General features: G+C 36.1%; 1 protein-coding gene and 1 non-coding gene across 2 annotated transcripts in view; both read right to left on the minus strand.

Moving 5' to 3' along the window:
• The window catches only part of ME1 (malic enzyme 1), a 262710-nt gene that overhangs the window by 71777 nt on the left and 169301 nt on the right, over positions 1-21632 (minus strand).
• LOC140530582 (U6 spliceosomal RNA) lies at positions 1914-2022 on the minus strand. The gene has a single exon (XR_011976013.1). It is a non-coding gene; the product is annotated as a U6 spliceosomal RNA (small nuclear RNA).

The following is a 21632-nucleotide window of genomic DNA, read 5'->3' on the forward strand; positions in this document are numbered from 1 at the left end:
TGGGCGGGGAGAACTATTTTATTTTTTCCAATTACATGCAAAGATAATTTTTCACATTCATTTTATAAGATTTTGGGTTGCAAATTTACCTCCCTCCCCTCCCTTCACCTCTCCCAAAGATGGCTAGCAATCTGATTTGGGTTATATGAGTGCAATCACGATAATCATATTTCTACATTAATTATGTTGTGAAAGAAGAAACAGAAGTGAAAAACAATGAGAAAATTAAAGCAAAACCAAAAACGAAAAAGTGAAAACTTTATGCTTCCATCTGCACTGAGACTCCAGAGTCTTTCTCTGGATATGAACAGCATTTTTCATCCTGAGTCTTAGAACTGTCTTGGATCATTGTAGTGCTGGGAAAAGGTGATGATTGCACAACATTGCTGTTACTGTGTACAATGTTCTCCTGGTTCTGCTCACTTTACTCAGCATCAGTTCATGTAAAGTCCAGGTTGTTCTGAAATCTGCCTGCTCATCATTTCTTATAGAACAATACTATTCCATCATATTCATCTACCACAACTTTTTCAGTCATTCCCCTTTGATGGACATTCCCTCAATTTCCAATTCTTTGGCACCACAAAAAGAACTACTATGAATATTTTTGTACATGTAGGTCCTTTTCCCTTTTTTATGATCTCTTTGGGACACAGACCTAGTAGTAGTACTGTTGAATCAAAGGGTTTGATAACCCTTTGTGTATAGTTCCTAATTGTTCTCCAAAATGGCTGAACAATTCACAACTCCACCAACAATGCATCAGTATTACAATTTTCCCACATCTTCTCCAATAGTTATCATTTTCTTTTTCTGTCACATTATTCATTCTTATAGGTGTGAAGTGGTATCCACATTATATTGTAATGGCACTATTTAAATCTCATTTTCCCCAATGGTCCACTGGTTTCTGGTAGCTCAAATTAAAAAAAATTCATGGTGGCACTCCAAGCTCCCTTTAACTGTTTCTTTATTTCTTCAAAGCACCCAAAGAGCCAAATAAATTCTTTTTATTTTCCTAACTTAACCCTACTAGTGTACCTTAATAGGGCAGGAAAATGGCACATCTCTTCATGCCCTGATCAATTTTGGTTGTAATCTAGGCCTGTAAAGCTACTTACTAATTTTTTTTTTACAAAGGCCTTTAATATAACTACTTAAATCAGACCAAAGAAATCATCTTTTCTCTACCAATTCACTGATTAATGTATATTTATTAAACTTCCACTTAACTCTTAAAATCTTATGAAATTTTCTTTGTGATCTCATGGAGATTGGGGAAGGGAGACATATAGTATCTGTCAAGAGAGGCACTTCTCTAAAAATTCCTTAAATACATTTATTTTTTTATTTCAGAGGTATCAAAAACGTCTTACTTCTACTTGCTTAAATTCCTCATCTTATTAATTTTCATTCTAGTGAATTTTTCTTTACATTTCAGTGCAAGTCTTTATTACATAAAATCAATTAATTGCAATACTGTTACTTTTTTTATTGTTCTTCAAAGCTCACAATTACAGTTTATTCCAATTTCTTTGAGGCCCTTTGGACAATCTGAATTGGTGACAATTTCACAGACCTTAGAAGTGATAAAAATATGACACTGTAATGAACTCCAGTCAAATGAACCCAAACACAACTCACTAGGCACAAGCACAAAGTCTAAGATTCTTTTGAGTTCCTCACTGTAGAATTAATTGTAGAATCAAGAGATTTCTGTAAGCAAGACAACTTCAGAGAAGCAGTCATGTATCTCCATCTCAAGTTAACTTTATGCTAGGAAAGGATTTGTCCACCCATTTTACAAAGGAGTTCACTTGGCAATGATCAATGGATCATTTATAGCCTAAACTATGGTTTTCCAACTTATAATTTATAACATAAAAGCAACTTTAATTTTGGTATTGGTACTTAAAAATATGGAATGTTTCATGAATTTGCATGTCATTCTTGTACAGAGACCATATTAATATCTGCACTGTTCTAATTTTAGTATACACATACCCTTGTTGAATTAAATGTAAGCTAAATAACAATCTTTGATACACATAAAATAATAAAAATATACAAATTTTTTAACTCTTAAAAAGACATAAAAATGTCACTAGCTCTTTGATAGTAAAGCAGTGTCAAGATATTATTAAGAGACACCCAGTTTTCCAGAGCTAAAGCCCAGCAAACAAGCTGTGCCCTGAGCTTGGCATTTTTGTGCTCACCCTCCAGATGAACACTACTGCAACTAAATCACAGAAATGAACTTGGACAAGCACCAGCAAGCCCAGACATAAAACCCTTGCTATGAATGGACTGTTTGTCACTAGATAACCTTATCTCACTGTTGTTACCTCACTTCTGTTGCTACACTACACTATTTGACTCTTTGTCTTATCACAAGTATATTAATCACTGTTCAGCCCCACTGCCTTGGGTCCCTCCATTAGGGGTGGGACCTGGGCACATGTGTTGTTGCTTGCAAGCTGTTTTCCTCACTTTGAAATTAAATTTCTGTTTGATTCTTGACTCTCCTGTCTCTAGTCTGCTCTGTTCAGTTCTGGCCACTCACAGGAGAGAGGCTGGTTCAGTCCAGTTGACATTAATTGGTGTCAGAAGTGGGACTGGATATAGAACTGGGCCACTGGATTTTCTGGTACCCGAGGGAACTGACCAGGTGCCACTGGAACCTTATTTCTCCAGGGTTCTAGCCCTCTCCCCCATTTGGTAAGTCCCCTGTCCTTGTCCCTGTTCCAGTCCTCCGAGCTCCTGACTTGGTTAAGCTTGCCATTCTTTCTGAAGAAAACTCCAGGGCCCCTCCAAGGACCTATTTTGTCTTAGATCACTCTGGTAAGGATGTCTTTTCTTAAATTTCACACCTCTGTTAATTGATTCCTCTGCATGCCTCTGTTGTTTCTTTAAACTGCATGCCTCGGTAACTATGTGCCTATGTTAAAATTAGAATTTTAACTGCATATAGAAATGTTTGTGTCTATTTGTATCTGCCTTGTCATTTTGTATGCGTTTCTGTCTTTGCAAAATATAAAATGTCTGTGTCATGTCTGTGTTGTTTGTAGATTCTGTTACTTTAAAGATTTAAAATGCAGCCAGTCAGAAAAAATTCTAAAGGCTGTAGCCAAACTATTTAGAGCACAGGGAAAGAATAATAAAACTTTCATACTTGATCCAATTGCCCCAGTAAGCAGGACTAATTTTCACTTTAGGCTTTCTGGGACAGAGTGGATAATAATAATAAAAAAGTCAGATAATCAAAGTTTTTAGAACTCCTAAAAACATTTTAGTATATCTTGAAGATTTATGATTTTTAAGATTGCAGGGGAGAACTTCTGAGACTTTGGGTAATTCCAGGAACTCACTGAAATATCTTAGTAGGATTTGGGGTACCACTCTGTAGAACTTGTTCTAAGGGAAAATAAGGATTAGATTTCATGTAATGATCAATAATGCTAATAGTTTTCCTAATATTGAATCAGCTCTGCATTCCTGGTATGAATCCTACCAGCTGTGAGCTGATCCAACCATTCTAGAAAGCAATTTGGAACTATGCCCAAAGGGCTATAAAAATATGCATACCCTTTGACCCAGAAATATCTCTTCTAGGACTGTATCCCCAAGACATCCTAAAAATGGGAAAGGGTCCCACAAGTACAAAAATATTTGTAGCAGCTCTCTTTGTGGTGGTCAAAACCTGGAAATCAAGGGGATGACCATCAATTGGGGAATGGCTGAATAAATTATGGTGTATGAATGTAATGGAATGCTATTATGCTACAAGAAATGATGAACAGGAAGACTTCAGAGAGGCCTGGAAAGACTTATATGATCTGATGCTGAGCGAAAGGAGCAGAGCTAGGAGAATTCTGTGCACAGCAATGACCACAGTGTGCGAGAGCTTTTTCTGATAGACTTGGCAAGGACTTGAAAAAATCCCCAATGGTATTTTAAGGCAAAATGCCTTCCACATCCAGAAAAAGAACTATAGAATCCAATCGCAGAATGTAACAGATCACTTTCTTTTTTATTACGTTTTGGTTTGTTATATGATTTCTCCCATTCATTTTAATTTTTCTACGCAGCATGAATATAGTGAAAATGTATTTAATAGGAATGTATGTGTAGAACCTATATAAAACTGTATGTCGTCTCAGGGAGGGTATGGGGAGGGAGGGTTAGGGTTAGTTATTTGGTAGTGATTGTAGAACAGTGAAAATAAATAAAATTAATATAAAAAAGAAATGTTAATGGAATACTATTGTGCTGTAAGAAACAATGAAGGGGATGGCTTTGGAAAAACCATGGAAGACTTTTGGGTACTGATAAAAAGTGAAGTGAGTAGAACAAAGGGAATAATTTTTATAATAATATTGTTAAAATGAAGAAGCCTGAAAAACTTATGAACTTTGATGAACACAATGACTAACCAAAATTCTAAAGGCCTCATGATAAAACATATTATTGCTTCTGAACAGAGAGTTTATAGACTCAGAGTGGAGAGTCCATATTTTCTCTTCTTTTTATATTTTGAAAATACTTAATGCTAAATGTGTTTTGATTGATTTCACACATATGTATACATAAATATCATATATGTAATATATACATAACATAGATTATATATGTATACATATAAATAAATAAATTAGAACTCTTCAAAAAAAATTTCATGTAAGTTAAAAGTAGATGGCATTTTTCCTTGAAGATTGATAGCTTCAATGTTCTAGGGCAATGAAGGAAGGCAGCTAGCTTGGCAGTAAGCCCAGAAAAACCCAGGTAAGTAGTTTGTACTTTATAGCAACCTCTTCTTAACCCTTACTTGACTATGCTTCTAACTCCCTCAGGTTGGAGACTCTGTCCCTCTTATTCTGTTAACCTTTCTCATCTCAGAACAAATTCCCCAATAAAGATGCTGAGGAAAAAATGCTAGAAAAGAGTAGGGAAACTGTAATTACATTCCAGGTGCAGAAATTTATTAGTTGTATAATCTTCAGCAAGTTACCTCTGTTTGCCCCAGGTTCCTGATCTGTAAAGAGAAAAATAATAATGGTACCCACCTCCCAGGGTTATTGTGAGATCAAAATAATATAACAATTGTAAAGTGCTTTAACACAGTGATTGGCATATGCCAAATACATTATTATCATTTTTTAAAATTGAAAGTAGTTGTTCCACACCTGATAACTCTAAAATGTCAAAGATAACAAGATTAATGCTTTTTATATGGGATAATTTGGAAATGCAATTGATGTTATCTGAAGTTTTATTTCATCTTTTAAATACATGATACTGTTTGTGTTAATACTGGATTTCTAAATTCTCTTACATTGTGAAATTTGAGAAATCATTGTAACAGAAATGCTTGTTAGACTAAATAACATTTTAATCTGGATGCTGTTACACATGAATTGGGTTTTTAAAAGAATGTAACAAAAAATAGGTATCTGTAAACTGGTAAACATTTAATGAGGCATATTTTGTTATAAAACAGATAATGATAACAACTATAAGTTTAATAGTGGGTTTTCATTTGAAAATTCTTGGCTATTATGAATTGTATAACATGGTTTAAAGATGGAGCTTCAACATATTAACGATGAGTCAATTGTCAGTCATTTCTTGTATATCTGAAGCTCCGGAATATTGGTAGTTTTAAATTATAAGTGAAGGACGAATGAAATGTTACAGAAACATCAGGAAGGATATTCAAGCCCTAGTGGTGTTTAGTGAAATTTTTATTAATTAAGGTCAAACTTCTGAGATTGTAATTTACTACTGTTATGAGTATTCACTGCAGGGTAGTTGTTGGAACTGACATGAAGCCAATAGTAGAAAATGGCATGTATTGCAATCTGGGAATTGCTAAAGGTGAATGCCTGAGTCTGGGACAAGTTTTGGGCATGACTCTGGCATGGCCCAAGGTAGGATCCTCCTGACTCTATTTCCCCATTGTGTGCCCTTTCTAAAAAGGAAATGGCCCCACCTGGTTAATCCTGAGTCTTGCTGTTGATATGCTGTGAGTAAATGATTGGCTGTCATACAGGACTCATGCCTGGAATCAAACAGAGCTAAGGGAGTTTTCCTCTGTGTTATGATATGTTACACTGTTGTAACTATGTTCTCCTTTTTCCTTTTATGGTAAATTTCTATAATCAGAAAGTTTTGTAAGTACAATACTAAATCTATTAAATAAGAGACTGATATTGGAACATCTATGAGTTACTATTACAGAATGTTAGTATGGGAACATCTTGTAATTTTAACCTGTATTTGTGGTTAAATAATATAGGGATGATATTCTCCTAAGGGGGGAAATGAATAGACAATGTAAAAAGAAAAAGATGTAATATAAAAATTTTTTAAATAAATTGGCTTCCAAATTTATAAATCATAGAAATTCAGGCTTTGAGTATGTTTTTAGTAATAAGTTCTCAAAATTGGATTAAGATTTTAAATATAAATTGTATGGATAATGGTAAAGAAAGTCAAATTGTTTTCTCATTATTCAAGCATCTGTCTCATAATTTTAAAAGGCAGAAGAGCTCATTTTATGGTTGAACTCACAAATTTTTAAGATTTTTCTATCAGGTACAAGATTTAGCTAAGCATAGAAAGTTTTTTAAACTGAAATTCTCTGAAGTTTTAAGATTAGAGAACCAAATTAAATAAATTATAGTAAGCCTTGTTACTAGAAGAATTATCTAGGAACCTTTAGATTTGGAAACAGAGAAGCAGAACCCCTTTTAGAACTGTCTTGAGAATAAGCCTATTGTCCAAGAAAAGACCAGATCACTACATGAGACACCTAGGATTCAAATATGATGATTAAATGGGTACTGAGAATGGGTAAAGAGGCTTGATGTTAGTTAACACTAATGATAACTACTGTATTCCTTTGCATGGTTACCATGGTGACATGTAAATCACCCTTCTCAGACCTTGTCCACTGTAAGCCCTTTAAGTAGTTTGATGTGACTTGACTTAATGTAATTATGATAATGAATTTATGAAAAATTGTATTGCATTGTTTGACCCTATCCTTGCATAGTTGGGAAACTGGACCATCTCTATGTGCTGTTTAGAGAGCCTTAACCAAAACTCAGATCCAAACACTGATGCAAGGAATGTTCTCACAATTGTACATCTCAAGTATCCCATGTCTTATCTGAAAACTGGCAATCAACTACTGTTTCTAAGGGCACCTAACAGGTCCTTCTGACTACTCCTACAGCTGTCAAATATGTGAGTGTGGACTCTTGGAACATCTGAAGAAAGTTCCTACTCTTGAGTGGACACCAGAGCCCTTTAGGGACCCTCAAAGTTCGTCTAGTACAGACTGAGAAGCAGTGAACATTCAGATGAGACAGTAGTCCCAAGATTTTGGACAAGGGCTGCGTATACTGTCCTAGTTTGGTTTTTGGTTTTTTCCCCACTCTTCCCTTTTTTAAGTGCCCAACCACCAAGGCCCTGACCCAAGCGTGTGTTGGCATTTTCTCTCTCTATGTTGCTGGCCTCCCTCTCTTTTCTGCTTATAAGCAAACAATGGCAAGTAACGATACACACAGGACATACTTCCTCAAAAGGCCCCCTCAAAGAACTGACCATCTGGGATAAAAATGCTTTTTTTTGCCAGAATGGCCTCTTGGCTCATACCTGCTTCTTTTTTATTGGCCAGAAGAAAAGGGGATTTTTCAGACCCCTTTAACTAAAAGGGGGAAATGTCAAGATATTAGGAGATACCCTGCTTTCTAGAGCTAAGACCTAACAAGCAAGATATGTTCTGAGCTTAGTATAATAACAACCCTTTGTGCTCACCCTCTGGATGCCTCAGCTATGGCAAAATTTCAGAATTATTTCATATAATTATTGTATTGCTTTGACCAGCACCAAGTATCCTGAACTGTATCTATGTTCTGATCATGAAAGCTTGCTATGAATCAAACTCATTACCCTTCATTGTCAAGAGCTACAGCTCATTGTGCAGCCATTGATATAAGTACTGAGATCTCCCCACACTAATGTGGGTCCCCTTATTAGGCGAGGGGCTCCAGCTCCTTTTTGTGAGCCATTTCCCTCACTTTGAAATTAAACTTCTGTTTGATTCCCACATCTCTTGTCTCTAGCCTGGTCTGGTTGGCTTTAGCCACCTACAGGTTAGAGGCCTCAGTCTGGTTGACAGCAGATTATTATCTTTTGTTATCTACAGTAAAATTTGCCTCAATGTTAAATGGTCAACAAGGACTTACATCAGAAATAGTCTTTGACTTGTATCATGATCATTTTATAAATACATCATAATACAAATATTATGATACATAAAGGCACTGTATCATCATAATTTCTTGATTTGAAGTTATCTGCTTTTATTAAAAATGCTTAACAAATATTAATTAGACCTAGTAGGAATTGTACTACTGAAAAAACAGTATCTTATAGCGACTACGATTTTTTAAAAAGGGTCTGTGGTGTAAAACTTTGTCTATTTCCTTTAAAATTACTCAAAAACTGAGTTCATTTCTTCTGCTTTCTTACCCTAACATCATTCTAGTTTTTACCAAAAGAAAAAAAATTTAAATTTTTAAAATTGTTTTTCACTTGCTTCCTGATTTTACAATAAGCTTTTCCCTACTGGGGAGCACTTTGGGATTCATCTTGAACTGAACAGTCCCAATATAGGGTTGATAACAGGACTTTGCTTCCTGTCTTCAGGTTGGTTGCTTAAAAGCAGTATGCAATAGAAGGACAAATAAATTCCAGCTTTACATACTTTTCTTCCTTTGGGGACTGAAGATAGTCTAAAAATTTTCCTGCTCTGCCTTCTAAAAAAAAAAACCAAAACCCTCACATTTCTATCCTGTAATAATCTGTCATTGCCTTTAAGTGTAATTTTAAAGTGTACCTTTTAAATAATTTTTTTGTACACCAAAATCAAAACCAATTCCAGAATGACACCCAAAAACTTCAGACTCTGGTCTTAACAAACTGAAGCTGCTTTGAAAGTATTCTGTTGATCAAAAAGTAGGAGTGACTACTCTTGCTGACTGTTGAGATTTCAGCAGTTAGAAATCTAATCTCAATCCTTAATTCTCCAACACATTACTGTTAAATAGCAAACATTAAGTTTTAAGTTCTGATTTGTGAAATTAAACTACATCTCTGAATTTCACTGAATCTCTCTTAAACAGATTTCATGATTAATGAAACAGGTCTTAAATTGTAACTTTAAAAACCATTCAGAAGTTTCTCCTTTTTGTGAAATAACTTAATAAATCACCCAATTTTTGTTTCCTTCAAGTTTTTCTGGTACCTCAAAGCCCATCAAAATACTCTTAAAAACATTCAAATTATAATTTAGAAATTTCCAGTAGAGAAATTAGTTTTCTGTTTCACAGAATTATTCTCTAGTTACTTTTTCTTTTATCTCAACAATCTCCAACATGTCCTGTATTAGAAATACAGAGGATAAATAAGACTTTTGAAAGTTTTACTTTTTCTAATTTTTTTCTCCTAGATGATCAGACCAAGAGAAGAAGCTAGGTTGGGTTATTAGGGCAACACAAACCCTTGGAAACATCTGCATGGATTAGTGTTAGGCACAGGTAAGACAGACACATGAGCAGGTCCTTCTGTTCTGCGTGAGATCATTCAAGACAAAACCTTATAGGGTACTCAAAAGTTTTAATAGTGTCAAAGACAAATCACCCGAATCCTTAGCATTCTTGGACCATGCCTTGCACAGCTTAATAATAACTCTTTTCTTTGTCATCCCTGATTGGATGGGGAGTTAGCCTTTATGCCAGGATGAAAGAAATTTACCCAAAGGGAATCTTGTCAGAATGTACATACTTTGTTCCCATATATCCTTGTGAATGTGACTAGTAAAAAGTTTTCCTCCATCTCTTAAAAGAATTTCTTTGAGAATGTCCCCACTAGAAATTCCTGAAGTCCCTAATTTCCTTGTGAGCAGTTCCAGTGAAGATGTTCCTAAAGTGTCCAAGGAGCCTACAATGTAGGTCCTTTCCTACCAGGTTATTCATAGCTCTGTTTCTAAGGTAGAAAATGCTCAATTATCCAAGGATTTGCTTTTTATGTAATCTTCCAATTATTTTCAGTCAATAGGCTTTCTCATTGGAGGGGGGCTTAATTTGACAGTCTAGGGGAACTCTCAATGAAATCCCAAATCTCCCTTCTAATGGTGACTAGGTTTCCAGGAGCTGGGAGTCCTTGTTCAAAGAGTCACATGATTCAATTAATTTTCTTTGGTCTCTGCCCCTTCAGATTAATCCTGCTGACCTACTGGATGTAGTATCCACCATCCTTTCATGGCCAGACCAGTTTTCCCTCTGTGGACTCAGAGGTACCCCAAGAAGTCTAGTAATGGACCACTTGGCCCATAGGTCTAAAAAAGACACAGCTCAAGGTGTTCCAATTGGTAATCTTTGCTTCTGAGATTGCTAAATTCATAACAATCTTGGAGTGGCAGCCACCAACCTACGTATCTGAACACATCAGTTCATAAGTAGAGAATCTCCTAAGAGAACACAGGCTTCCCCCGCTGGCCCCTTTTCAGGTAACCAGCAGGTTAAGTCTTAGTTTTGGTGCCAAGTTTATGGCTAAGAAGTATAATGTAGTATTTTATACATAGAAAGACCCTGAGACCGATTCCAAAATGGAAGATGGGTTTTGATAATCAATAATTGTCAATTTAAAATTAATTTTACACTCAAGACCCCACTTATGCTCAAAAAAATTCTAAAGAAAAAGTAAGGGAAAAAGGAGTTTCTTAAAAAAAAAATGGTTAGCTTCCCAGACCCTGCAGTCAGCAAGAGCATGCTCAGCTAGTAGAAAAGGGAAGTATCACTAGCACTGTAAAATTAGCCTGATGATTAGTTTTTGACCCTACTTTTCAAAGAAAAGAGAGAAAAAGAAAAAAAAATTCAATTTGGTACACACTTTAAATGTCAAAGCTTTATTATTAGTTTTCAACTTTCCCTAATTTTAAAATTCACCTAACTGCTCTAGAGCCTTTCTAACTAAAAGCATCTAACACAAAAACACCGAATTTGGAAATGACTGGTAGTACTTTTTCAAACCCAATTAGAGATTCGTGTCAAAGTGAAAGTGAAGAAACCATTAATCTAGAAGTAAAGGTAGACTCAACACCTATAGTTTTGAAGAGGCTCACCTCTTCAGCTGAGAGAACTAGGGTGTGAAGATTGAGGGGAGTCCAACCTCTCAGGGTTGCCCTTCTTCCAGGAGTGAGCAGTGAAAAAATTTGTCAAAGGCATGTTCCTTTTTGGATCCCTTGGTAAGGTCAGCCAAAGGGGATTGGAATCTGCAGCTCAACATCCTAACGGGCTCACCAAAATGTATACCATAAAAATCCAATTCACAACTAAAGGAAACTGAGGCAGAGCTCTGCACATGATCAATTTATTAAACAAATTGGTGATCCCTTAGCAACTGGATTCAAGATGTACCTCATGGTCAAGAATTCCTCTGCTCATGGGCTGAGTCCTTTCATAGGTCTTGGAAGATCACTGAAAATAGAATGAGGCATTATAATTCATAATAGATCATTTTCAGAAACCAGGGAACTCCTATAATTGACCAAGGGAGATGTATGTTAATTGCTACTACTTTTTCAGCAACACTCCTGGGCCTTCCAAAGGCCATCAATCACAAATGTTTGGTCAGCAGTATTCTGGAACTTAAAGACATTATAGCAAGGGGACAAGAAAGCTCGGGTTTTTCAAACATAGTTCACTTAGTAGTGGTGACAGCGGAATAGTGCTAATATAGCAAAGTTCTAAAACAAGTTAACGTAAGTTCTTATAACAGGTCTAAATGATAAAGTATAGATCTATCTTATAAATCAAATACAAGCAATATTGCTATATCGCAGGTTGATTAATTTTAACCTACATAACTCATTATCTTATTGTCATCATTAACAAAAACAAACTTAATTCTATTCTACTAACCCCATTAATACAATTACTGATACCAGTAAATAACAACAAACTGAGTAAATACTACTTAAATTGAGTACGGGTATCAAAATCATTTTCACAGAACAAGTTACATATAGTAACATATAGCTAGTTACATAACTAGAAGTTATATGTAGGGACTGAATTAGATTGACCCATAAACTGGCAAAATCTCAAAGACTTAGTCCTTGGGGAAAGGCCAGCTATATGTTATTCCCTATAATCATTAAAAGAATAATAATAAAGGAGCTTTTTGAATTCTTATAAGCATATCTCCTGCAAAAACCAATACTAAACAATGAGAAAAACCAAAAATGTATCTTAAGATTCCAATAGTTTTTTGCAATTCAAATGAATCTATGTTTAAACACTGCTTTCCAAGTTTTGTCCTGTTCTCAATTTAGTCAAAGTAGATATAACTATATTATGAAACACAAGCGTTCCAACTCAAAACAAATACTTTCCATAAGTAAAATCATAATTCAAAGTTCAGGAAAATAAATTAAAATTTCAGGATTAAAATGTTTTACTTCTACAGTGAAGAATTTTTTCCTCTTTCAAAAAAAAAGCTGCTTTTATCCTAAGCATTGTTTTGTGTTTTCTCTCTCAAACACACGCACATATATATATATATATATATATATATATATATATATATATATATATATATGTTTCATGATGCTAATAACTGAAACTGTTTTACTGTCTAAAATCAGCTATAATAATTTAAAGCAATATCATACTTTCATTTAGAGTAGGTTTTATGCCTGTTGTCAGAAATCTACTTCATGTCACTTGTCATGAACTTTTTAAAAGTTATTTGAGGCCAAGATGGCGGAGTGAAAGCAACGACTCACCTAAGCTCCTGGACAAACTCCTCTGGATATCTCTGAAAGGAGAATCTGACCAAACTTTGGAGGTGTGGAATCCAGTGGGTGACAGACTTTGACAGATTCGGAGCCCAAGTTAGACTGGAAGGTCCACGGGAAGGATCTGTTCCGCGGGGGTAAGCCCCCAGCACACAGCGCAGCGTGGTCAGCGCAGCAGGGCGGAAGGGACCTGAGAAGCCCAAGAGTGGCGGGCGAAACCAGCGGAGCAGGAGACAAGCTAAACCGAGCCGGTGAGAGCCGCTGGCGCCAGATATCAGCGCAGCAACCCTTGAAACCTTCAGCCTGAAGACTAAACTTCGGTAAGTCACCTACTTGAACTTCCGGGAGCCAGGATGGCGGAGTGATCAGTAAATGCTCTCTCCTCCCCCCTGACGACTGTGAAAGAACCATAAAATACTTCCCCAGATAAATCCTGGATGAGCAGGAACAGCAGAAGGGGGCAAATAGTCTCATAACACCAGAGGCTAGAAAAATATCAAAGGGGGATTCTTCCTACTGTGGCGGAGGTAATCTGGAAGGACAGACGACCCAGGGCAGACAAAATTCGCACTGAGACCCAGGCAAGCCTCAGCGCAGGGAGATGAGCCCCAGGAGGGGCGGGAACACGCATTAGCTTCTAGGCCTGCCCCAGCCCTCCAGGGGAAAAGGGAAGACAATAGGGAAGCTGGGATCACCATCCCCTGACCTTGCCTTTGCCTCAGGTCAGCTGAGGAGATCTACTGAGACCAGACCACCCCTCCCACACACCTAACAAGCTAACCCCAGGGTTGATCTGGGAAACAAAAAACAAAAGCCTGCTTTTAGCCTAGACACACATCAGCTCAACTTAAAGATCTGTACCTTCTGACTGAAAGAACCAGAAGCTACAACACTCAGCCAACATCATGAATCGGAAAAAGCAGACAAAAAGTGAAAAAACCATAGAATCCTTCTATGGGGATAAGGACCAAAACACAAACACCAAAGAGGTCAGAGCTGAGACTGTACTTCCATCTGAAACCTCAGAAGGGACTATGAATTTCTCGCAAGCACAACTAGATTACCTGGAACAGCTGAAGAAGGAAATAAAAGAAAAACTAGCCAATGATTTTAAAATTATAAAAAAAAAATTCACTGATGAGAACATCACTCTGAAAAGGAAAATTGAACAAATGGGAAAGGAAGTTCAAAAATTAACTGGAGAGAATAACTCCCTAAAAGGAAGAGTTAATCAAACGGAAAAGGAAACCCAAAACCTAATTGGGAAAATTGATCAAATGGAAAAGGAAACACAAAACCTAAATGGGAAAATTGGTCGAATGGAAAAAGAAGTACAAAAATTAAATGGAGAAAATAGCTCCTTAAAGGGAAAAATTGGTCACATGGAAAAGGAGATGCAAAAGTTAACTGAAGAAAACAATACGATGAAGATTAGAATTGGGCAAGTAGAAACTAATGACTCAATGAGGCAACAAGAATCAGTCAAACAAAATCTAAAGAATGAAAAGATAGAAGAAAATGTAAAATATTTAATTGGAAAAACAACTGACCTGGAAAATAGATCCAGGAGAGAAAATTTAAGAATTGTTGGCCTGCCAGAAACCCATGATGAAGAAAAGAGTCTGGACAATATCTTCCAGGAAATCATCAAGGAAAACTGCCCAGAAGTACTAGACTCAGAGGGCAAAATAGTCATCGAAAGAATCCACCGTTCCCCTCCCGAAAGGGATCCCAAACTCAAAACCCCAAGAAATATCGTTGCCAAATTCCAGAGCTATCAAGTGAAGGAGAAAATACTACAAGCAGCCAGAAAGAAACAATTCAAATATCAAGGACATACAGTCAGGATCACACAGGACCTTGCAGCTTCTACATTAAAAGATCGAAAGAATTGGAACCCAATATTCCGTAAGGCAAAGGAGTTGGGACTTCAACCAAGGATCAACTACCCAGCAAAGTTCAGCATAACATTTCAGGCAAGGAGAAAGTCATTCAACGAAATAAGGGATTTCCAGAGCTTCCTGACCAAAACACCAGAACTCAATAGACAATTTGATCTTCAAATGCAGGTCTCCAGAGAATCATAAAAAGGTAAACAGAGGGGAAAAAACAAAAACAAAAACTTGCAACTCAATTAGGGCAATCTGTTTACCTCCCTGTAAGGGAAGATGATACCTGTTAATCTTGAGAACTGTGCAGCTATTATGATAAAAGGGATATATGTAGAGGGAACGGGCATAAAGTAAATGATGTCATGTCAAAAATATGATTTAAGTATGAGAAGGGATTGTAATAGGAGGTGTGAAAAGGGGGAAGCAGAAAATGGCAAATTATATCACAGGAAGAAGTACAAAACTATAGTAGAGGGAAGGAGGGGAGGGAGATGAGCATTGTTTGAGAGGTACTCTCATCTGATTTGTTCAAAGGAGGGAACAATAATCTTAAGCAGATAATCCTAACTAGCTCTATAGGTAGTAGGAGGGGAAGGGGGAAGAAAGGGGAGGGTGGCTAAAAGGGAGGGAAGAAGCAATAAGAGTAAAGGGGAGTAAAAGGGAGGGGGGCTAAAAGAAGGAAGGGAAGGCTGCAGGAGGAGGGGGAGAAAAGTGAATACTATTGAGGAGGGGAAGGGAGACGGGAGAGCTAAAAGCACAAATGGTGGGAAAGAGGTTGGAGGGAAATACACAGATTGTAATTATAACTGTGAATGTGAATGGAATGAACTCTCCCATAAAACGGAGACGGATAGCAGAATGGATTAAAAGCCATAATCCAACAATATGCTGCTTACAAGAAACACATTTGAAACAGGGGGATACACATAGGATAAAGGTCAAAGGATGGAGCAGAATATATTGTGCTTCAGCTCATGTAAGAAAGGCGGGAGTAGCAATCCTAATCTCAGACAAAGCAAAAGCAGAAATAGATCTAATCAAAAGGGCTAAGGATGGAAACTATATCCTGCTAAAAGGCACCACAGACAATGAAGCAATATCATTACTAAACATGTATGCTCCAAGTGGTATAGCATCCAAATTCTTAGAGGAGAGGTTGGGGGAGTTGAAGGAAGAAATTGATAGCAAAACTATACTAGTAGGGGACCTCAACCTCCCCCTCTCTGAACTCGATAAATCTAACCTCAAAATAAAGAAGAAAGAGGTTAAGGAGGTAAATAAAACTCTGGATAAGGTAGATATGATAGATCTTTGGAGAAAATTAAATGGGAATAGAAAGGAATATACCTTTTTCTCAGCGGTACATGGAACATTTACAAAAATTGACCATGTACTAGGACATAAAAATCTCACAATCCAGTGCAGAAAGGTAGAGGTAATCAATGCATCCTTTTCAGATCATAATGCATTAAAAATTACATGTAATAAAAGGCCATGGAAAGAGAAACCAAAAATCAATTGGAAACTAAATAATCTAATTCTAAAGAAGGGTTGGGTTAAAGAAGAAATCATAGAAACAATGAACAATTTCATTCAAGAGAATGACAATAGTGAGACAACATACCAAAACTTATGGGATACTGCAAAAGCAGTTATTAGGGGAAGTTTTATATCTTTGAATGCTTACATAAATAAAATAGAGAAAGAGGAGATCAATGACTTGGGCTTGCAGTTGAAAAAGCTAGAAAAAGAACAAATTGAAAATCCCCAAGTAAATACCAAATTAGAAATACTGAAAACCAAAGGAGAGATTAATAAAATTGAAATTAAGAAAACTATTGAATTAATAAATAAAACCAATAGTTGCTTTTATGAAAAAACTAATAAAATTGATAAACCTTTGGTCAATCTGATTAAAAAAAAGAAAGAAGAAAATCAAATTACTAATATTAAAAATGAAAGGGGTGAACTCACCTCCAATGAGGAGGAAATTAAAACAATAACTAGAAACTACTTTGCCCAACTTTATGCCCACATATTCGATAATCTAAACGAGATGGATGAATATTTTAAAAAATACAAATTGCCCAGATTAACAGAAGAGGAAGTTGAATACTTAAACAACCCCATCTCAGAAAAAGAAATTGAACAAGCCATCAATGAACTCCCTAGGAAAAAATCTCCAGGGCCAGATGGATTCACAAGTGAATTCTATCAAACATTTAAAGAACAGTTAATTCCAATACTACATACACTATTCTTGAAAATTGGGGAAGAAGGAGTCCTCCCAAATTCTTTCTATGATACAAATATGGTTTTGATACCCAAACCAGGAAGAGACAAAACAGAGAAAGAAAATTATAGACCAATTTCCCTAATGAATATAGATGCAAAAATTTTAAATAAGATTTTAGCAAAACGAATACAGCATCTAATCACGAGATTAATACATTATGATCAGGTAGGATTCATACCAGGACTACAGGGCTGGTTCAATATTAGGAAAACTATTAGCATTATCGACCACATCAACAACAAAGCTAACAAAAACCACATGATTATCTCAATAGATGCAGAAAAAGCCTTTGACAAAATACAACATCCATTCCTACTAAAAACATTGGAGAACGTAGGAATAAAGGGAACTTTCCATAAAATAATAAGCAGTATCTATCTAAAACCTTCAGCAAGCATTATATGCAATGGGGATAAGCTAGATGCATTCCCAATAAGATCAGGGGTGAAACAAGGTTGTCCATTATCACAACTATTATTCAATATGGTACTAGAAATGTTAGCTGTAGCAATTAGACAAGATAAAGATATTCAAGGAATTAGAATAGCCAAAGAAGAAACTAAGTTATCACTCTTTGCAGATGATATGATGATTTACCTAGAGAATCCCAGAGATTCAAGTAAAAAATTACTTGAATTAATAAACAACTTTGGCAAAGTTGCAGGGTACAAAATAAACCCACACAAATCCTCTGCATTCCTATATATTAGCAACAAAGTTCAACAGCAAGAGATAGAAAGAGAAATCCCATTTAAAGTTAGGGTAGACAGTATAAAATACTTAGGAGTCTACCTGCCAAAACAAACCCAGGGACTATATGAACACAATTACAAGACACTTTTTGCACAAATAAAGTCAGATTTAAGTAAGTGGAAAAACATTAGTTGCTCATGGGTAGGCCGTGCTAATATAATAAAAATGACAATTCTACCCAAATTAATATACTTATTTAGTGCCATACCAATTAAACTATCAGACAATTACTTTCTAGAGCTGGATAAAATAATATCAAAATTCATTTGGAAAAACAAAAAGTCCAGAATATCAAAGGGACTAATGAAAAGAAATGCTTGGGAAGGTGGCCTAGTGCTACCAGACCTCAAACTGTACTATAAAGCAGCAATTATCAAAACCACTTGGTATTGGCTAAGAAACAGAGAGGTAGACAAGTGGAATAGACTTGGCACTCAAGATGCAGTAGGCAAGGAATATAGCAACCTTCTGTTTGATAAACCCAAGGACCCCAGCTTCTGGGATAAGAACTCATTGTTTGACAAAAATTGCTGGGAAAACTGGATAACAGTGTGGCGGAAATTAGGCATAGACCCATACCTGACACCGTACACAAGAATAAAGTCCAAATGGGTACATGATTTAGGTATAAAGATTGATACCATGAATAAACTGGAGAAGCAAGGAATAGTGTATTTATCAGATCTATGGAGAAGGGAAGAATTCTTTACTAAAGAAGAGATAGAATGCATTATGAAATGCAAAATGGATAACTTTGAGTACATTAAACTGAGAAGTTTTTGCACAACCAAACCCAATGCAACCAAAATCCGGAGGGATGTAGTAAATTGGGAAAAAATTTTTACAGCTAAGCTCGGGGATAAAGGCCTCATTTCTAGAATATATAGAGAACTGACCCAAATGTATAATTGTACAAGTCATTCCCCAATTGATAAATGGTCAAAGGATATGAACAGGCAATTTTCAGAGGAAGAAATTAAAGCTATCTATAATCATATGAAAAAATGCTCTAAATCACTATTGGTTAGAGAGATGCAAATCAAAACAACTCTGAGGTACCACATCACACCTATAAGATTGGCAAACATGACAGAACAAGAAAATGATAAATGCTGGAGAGGATGTGGGAGAGTTGGAACACTAATTCATTGTTGGTGGAGCTGCGAGCGCATCCAACCATTCTGGAGAGCAATTTGGAACTATGCCCAAAGGGCTACAAAAATGTGCATACCCTTTGACCCAGCAATATCGCTACTAGGACTATATCCCCAAGAGATCATAAAAATGGGAAAGGGTCCCACATGTACAAAAATATTTATAGCAGCACTCTATGTAGTTGCCAAAAACTGGAAGTCAAGGGGATGTCCATCAATTGGGGAATGGCTGAATAAATTATGGTATATGAATGTAATGGAGTACTATTGTGCCATAAGAAATGATGAACAAGAAGACTTCAGAGAGGCCTGGAAGGACTTATATGACCTGATGCTGAGTGAAAGGAGCAGAACCAGGAGAACTTTATGCACAGCAACAACCACAGTGTGTGAGAGTTTTTTCTGGTAGACTTAGATTTTTGTAATAACACAAGAACTTCTGAAAAAAAAAAAAATCCCAATGGTGGACCTCAAGGCAAAAAGCCTTCCACACTCAGAGAGAGAAATATGGAAGTCACTCACATAATGTAGCAGATCATGTTTGTGTATGTGTATCTGTTTGTGTATCATGTTCTGATTTGTTATACGGATTCTTTCATTTATCTTAGTCTGACTACACAGCATGACGATAGTGAAAATATACTCAATAGGAAAGTTTATGTAGAATCTATACAGAATTGTATGCAGTCGTGGGGAGGGAGGGAGGTAGTGGGGGGTGGGTGGGGAGGGATAAAATCGCAATTGTATGGCAGTGATTGTTAAACATTAAAAAAATAAAAAAATTAATAAAAAAAAAAAATTTTAAATAAGATTTTGGCAAAACGAATACAGCATCTTATCATGAGATTAATACATTATGATCAGGTAGGATTCATACCAGGATTACAGGGCTGGTTCAATATTAGGAAAACTATTAGCATTATCGACCACATCAACAACAAAGCTAACAAAAACCACGATTATCTCAATAGATGCAGAAAAAGCTTTTGACAAAATACAACACCCATTCCTACTAAAAACACTGGAGAACGTAGGAATAAAGGGAACTTTCCATAAAATAATAAGCAGTATCTATCTAAAACCTTCAGCAAGCATTATATGCAATGGGGATAAGCTAGATGCATTCCCAATAAGATCAGGGGTGAAACAAGGTTGTCCATTATCACCACTATTATTCAATATGGTACTAGAAATGTTAGCTGTAGCAATTAGACAAGATAAAGATATTCAAGGAATAAGAATAGCCAAAGAAGAAACTAAGTTATCACTCTTTGCAGATGATATGATGATTTACCTAGAGAATCCCAGAGATTCAAGTAAAAAATTACTTGAATTAATAAACAACTTTGGCAAAGTTGCAGGTTACAAAATAAACCCACACAAATCTTCTGCGTTCCTATATATTAGCAACAAAGTCCAACAGCAAGAGATAGAAAGAGAAATCCCATTTAAAGCTAGGGTAGACAGTATAAAATACTTAGGAGTCTACCTGCCAAAACAAACCCAGGGATTATATGAACACAATTACAAGACACTTTTTGCACAAATAAAGTCAGATTTAAGTAAGTGGAAAAACATTAGTTGCTCATGGGTAGGCCGTGCTAATATAAAAAAAATGACAATTCTACCTAAATTAATATACTTATTTAGTGCCATACCAATTAAACTATCAGACAATTATTTTCTAGAGCTGGATAAAATAATATCAAAATTCATTTGGAAAAACAAAAGGTCCAGAATATCAAAGGGACTAATGAAAAGAAATGCTTGGGAAGGTGGCCTAGCGCTACCAGACCTCAAACTGTACTATAAAGCAGCAATTATCAAAACTACTTGGTATTGGCTAAGAAACAGAGAGGTAGACAAGTGGAATAGACTTGGCACTCAAGATGCAGTAGGCAAGGAATATAGCAACCTTCTGTTTGATAAACCTAAGGACCCCAGCTTCTGGGATAAGAACTCATTGTTTGACAAAAATTGCTGGGAAAACTGGATAACAGTGTGGCGGAAATTAGGCATAGACCCATACCTGACACCGTACACAAGAATAAAGTCCAATTGGGTACATGTTTTAGGTATAAAGATTGATACCATGAATAAACTGGAGAAGCAAGGAATAGTGTATTTATCAAATCTATGGAGAAGGGAAGAATTCTTTACTAAAGGAGAGATAGAAAGCATTATGAAATGCAAAATGGATAACTTTGATTACATTAAACTGAGAAGTTTTTGCACAACGAAACCCAATGCAACCAAAATCCAGAGGGATGTAGTAAATTGGGAAAGAATTTTTACAGCTAAGCTCGGGGATAAAGGCCTCATTTCTAGAATATATAGAGAACTGACTCAAATCTATAATCATACAAGTCATTCCCCAATTGATAAATGGTCAAAGGATATGAACAGGCAATTTTCAGAGGAAGAAATTAAAGATATCTATAAGCATATGAAAAAATGCTCTAAATCACTATTGATTAGAGAGATGCAAATCAAAACAACTCTGAGGTACCACATCACACCTGTAAGATTGGCAAACATGACAGAACAAGAAAATGATAAATGCTGGAGAGGATGTGGGAGAGTTGGAACACTAATTCATTGTTGGTGGAGCTGCGAGCGCATCCAATCATTCTGGAGAGCAATTTGGAACTATGCCCAAAGGGCTACAA

The sequence above is a fragment of the Notamacropus eugenii genome, chromosome 2 (assembly GCF_028372415.1).
Source record: "Notamacropus eugenii isolate mMacEug1 chromosome 2, mMacEug1.pri_v2, whole genome shotgun sequence".
NCBI classification, from domain to species: domain Eukaryota; kingdom Metazoa; phylum Chordata; class Mammalia; order Diprotodontia; family Macropodidae; genus Notamacropus; species Notamacropus eugenii.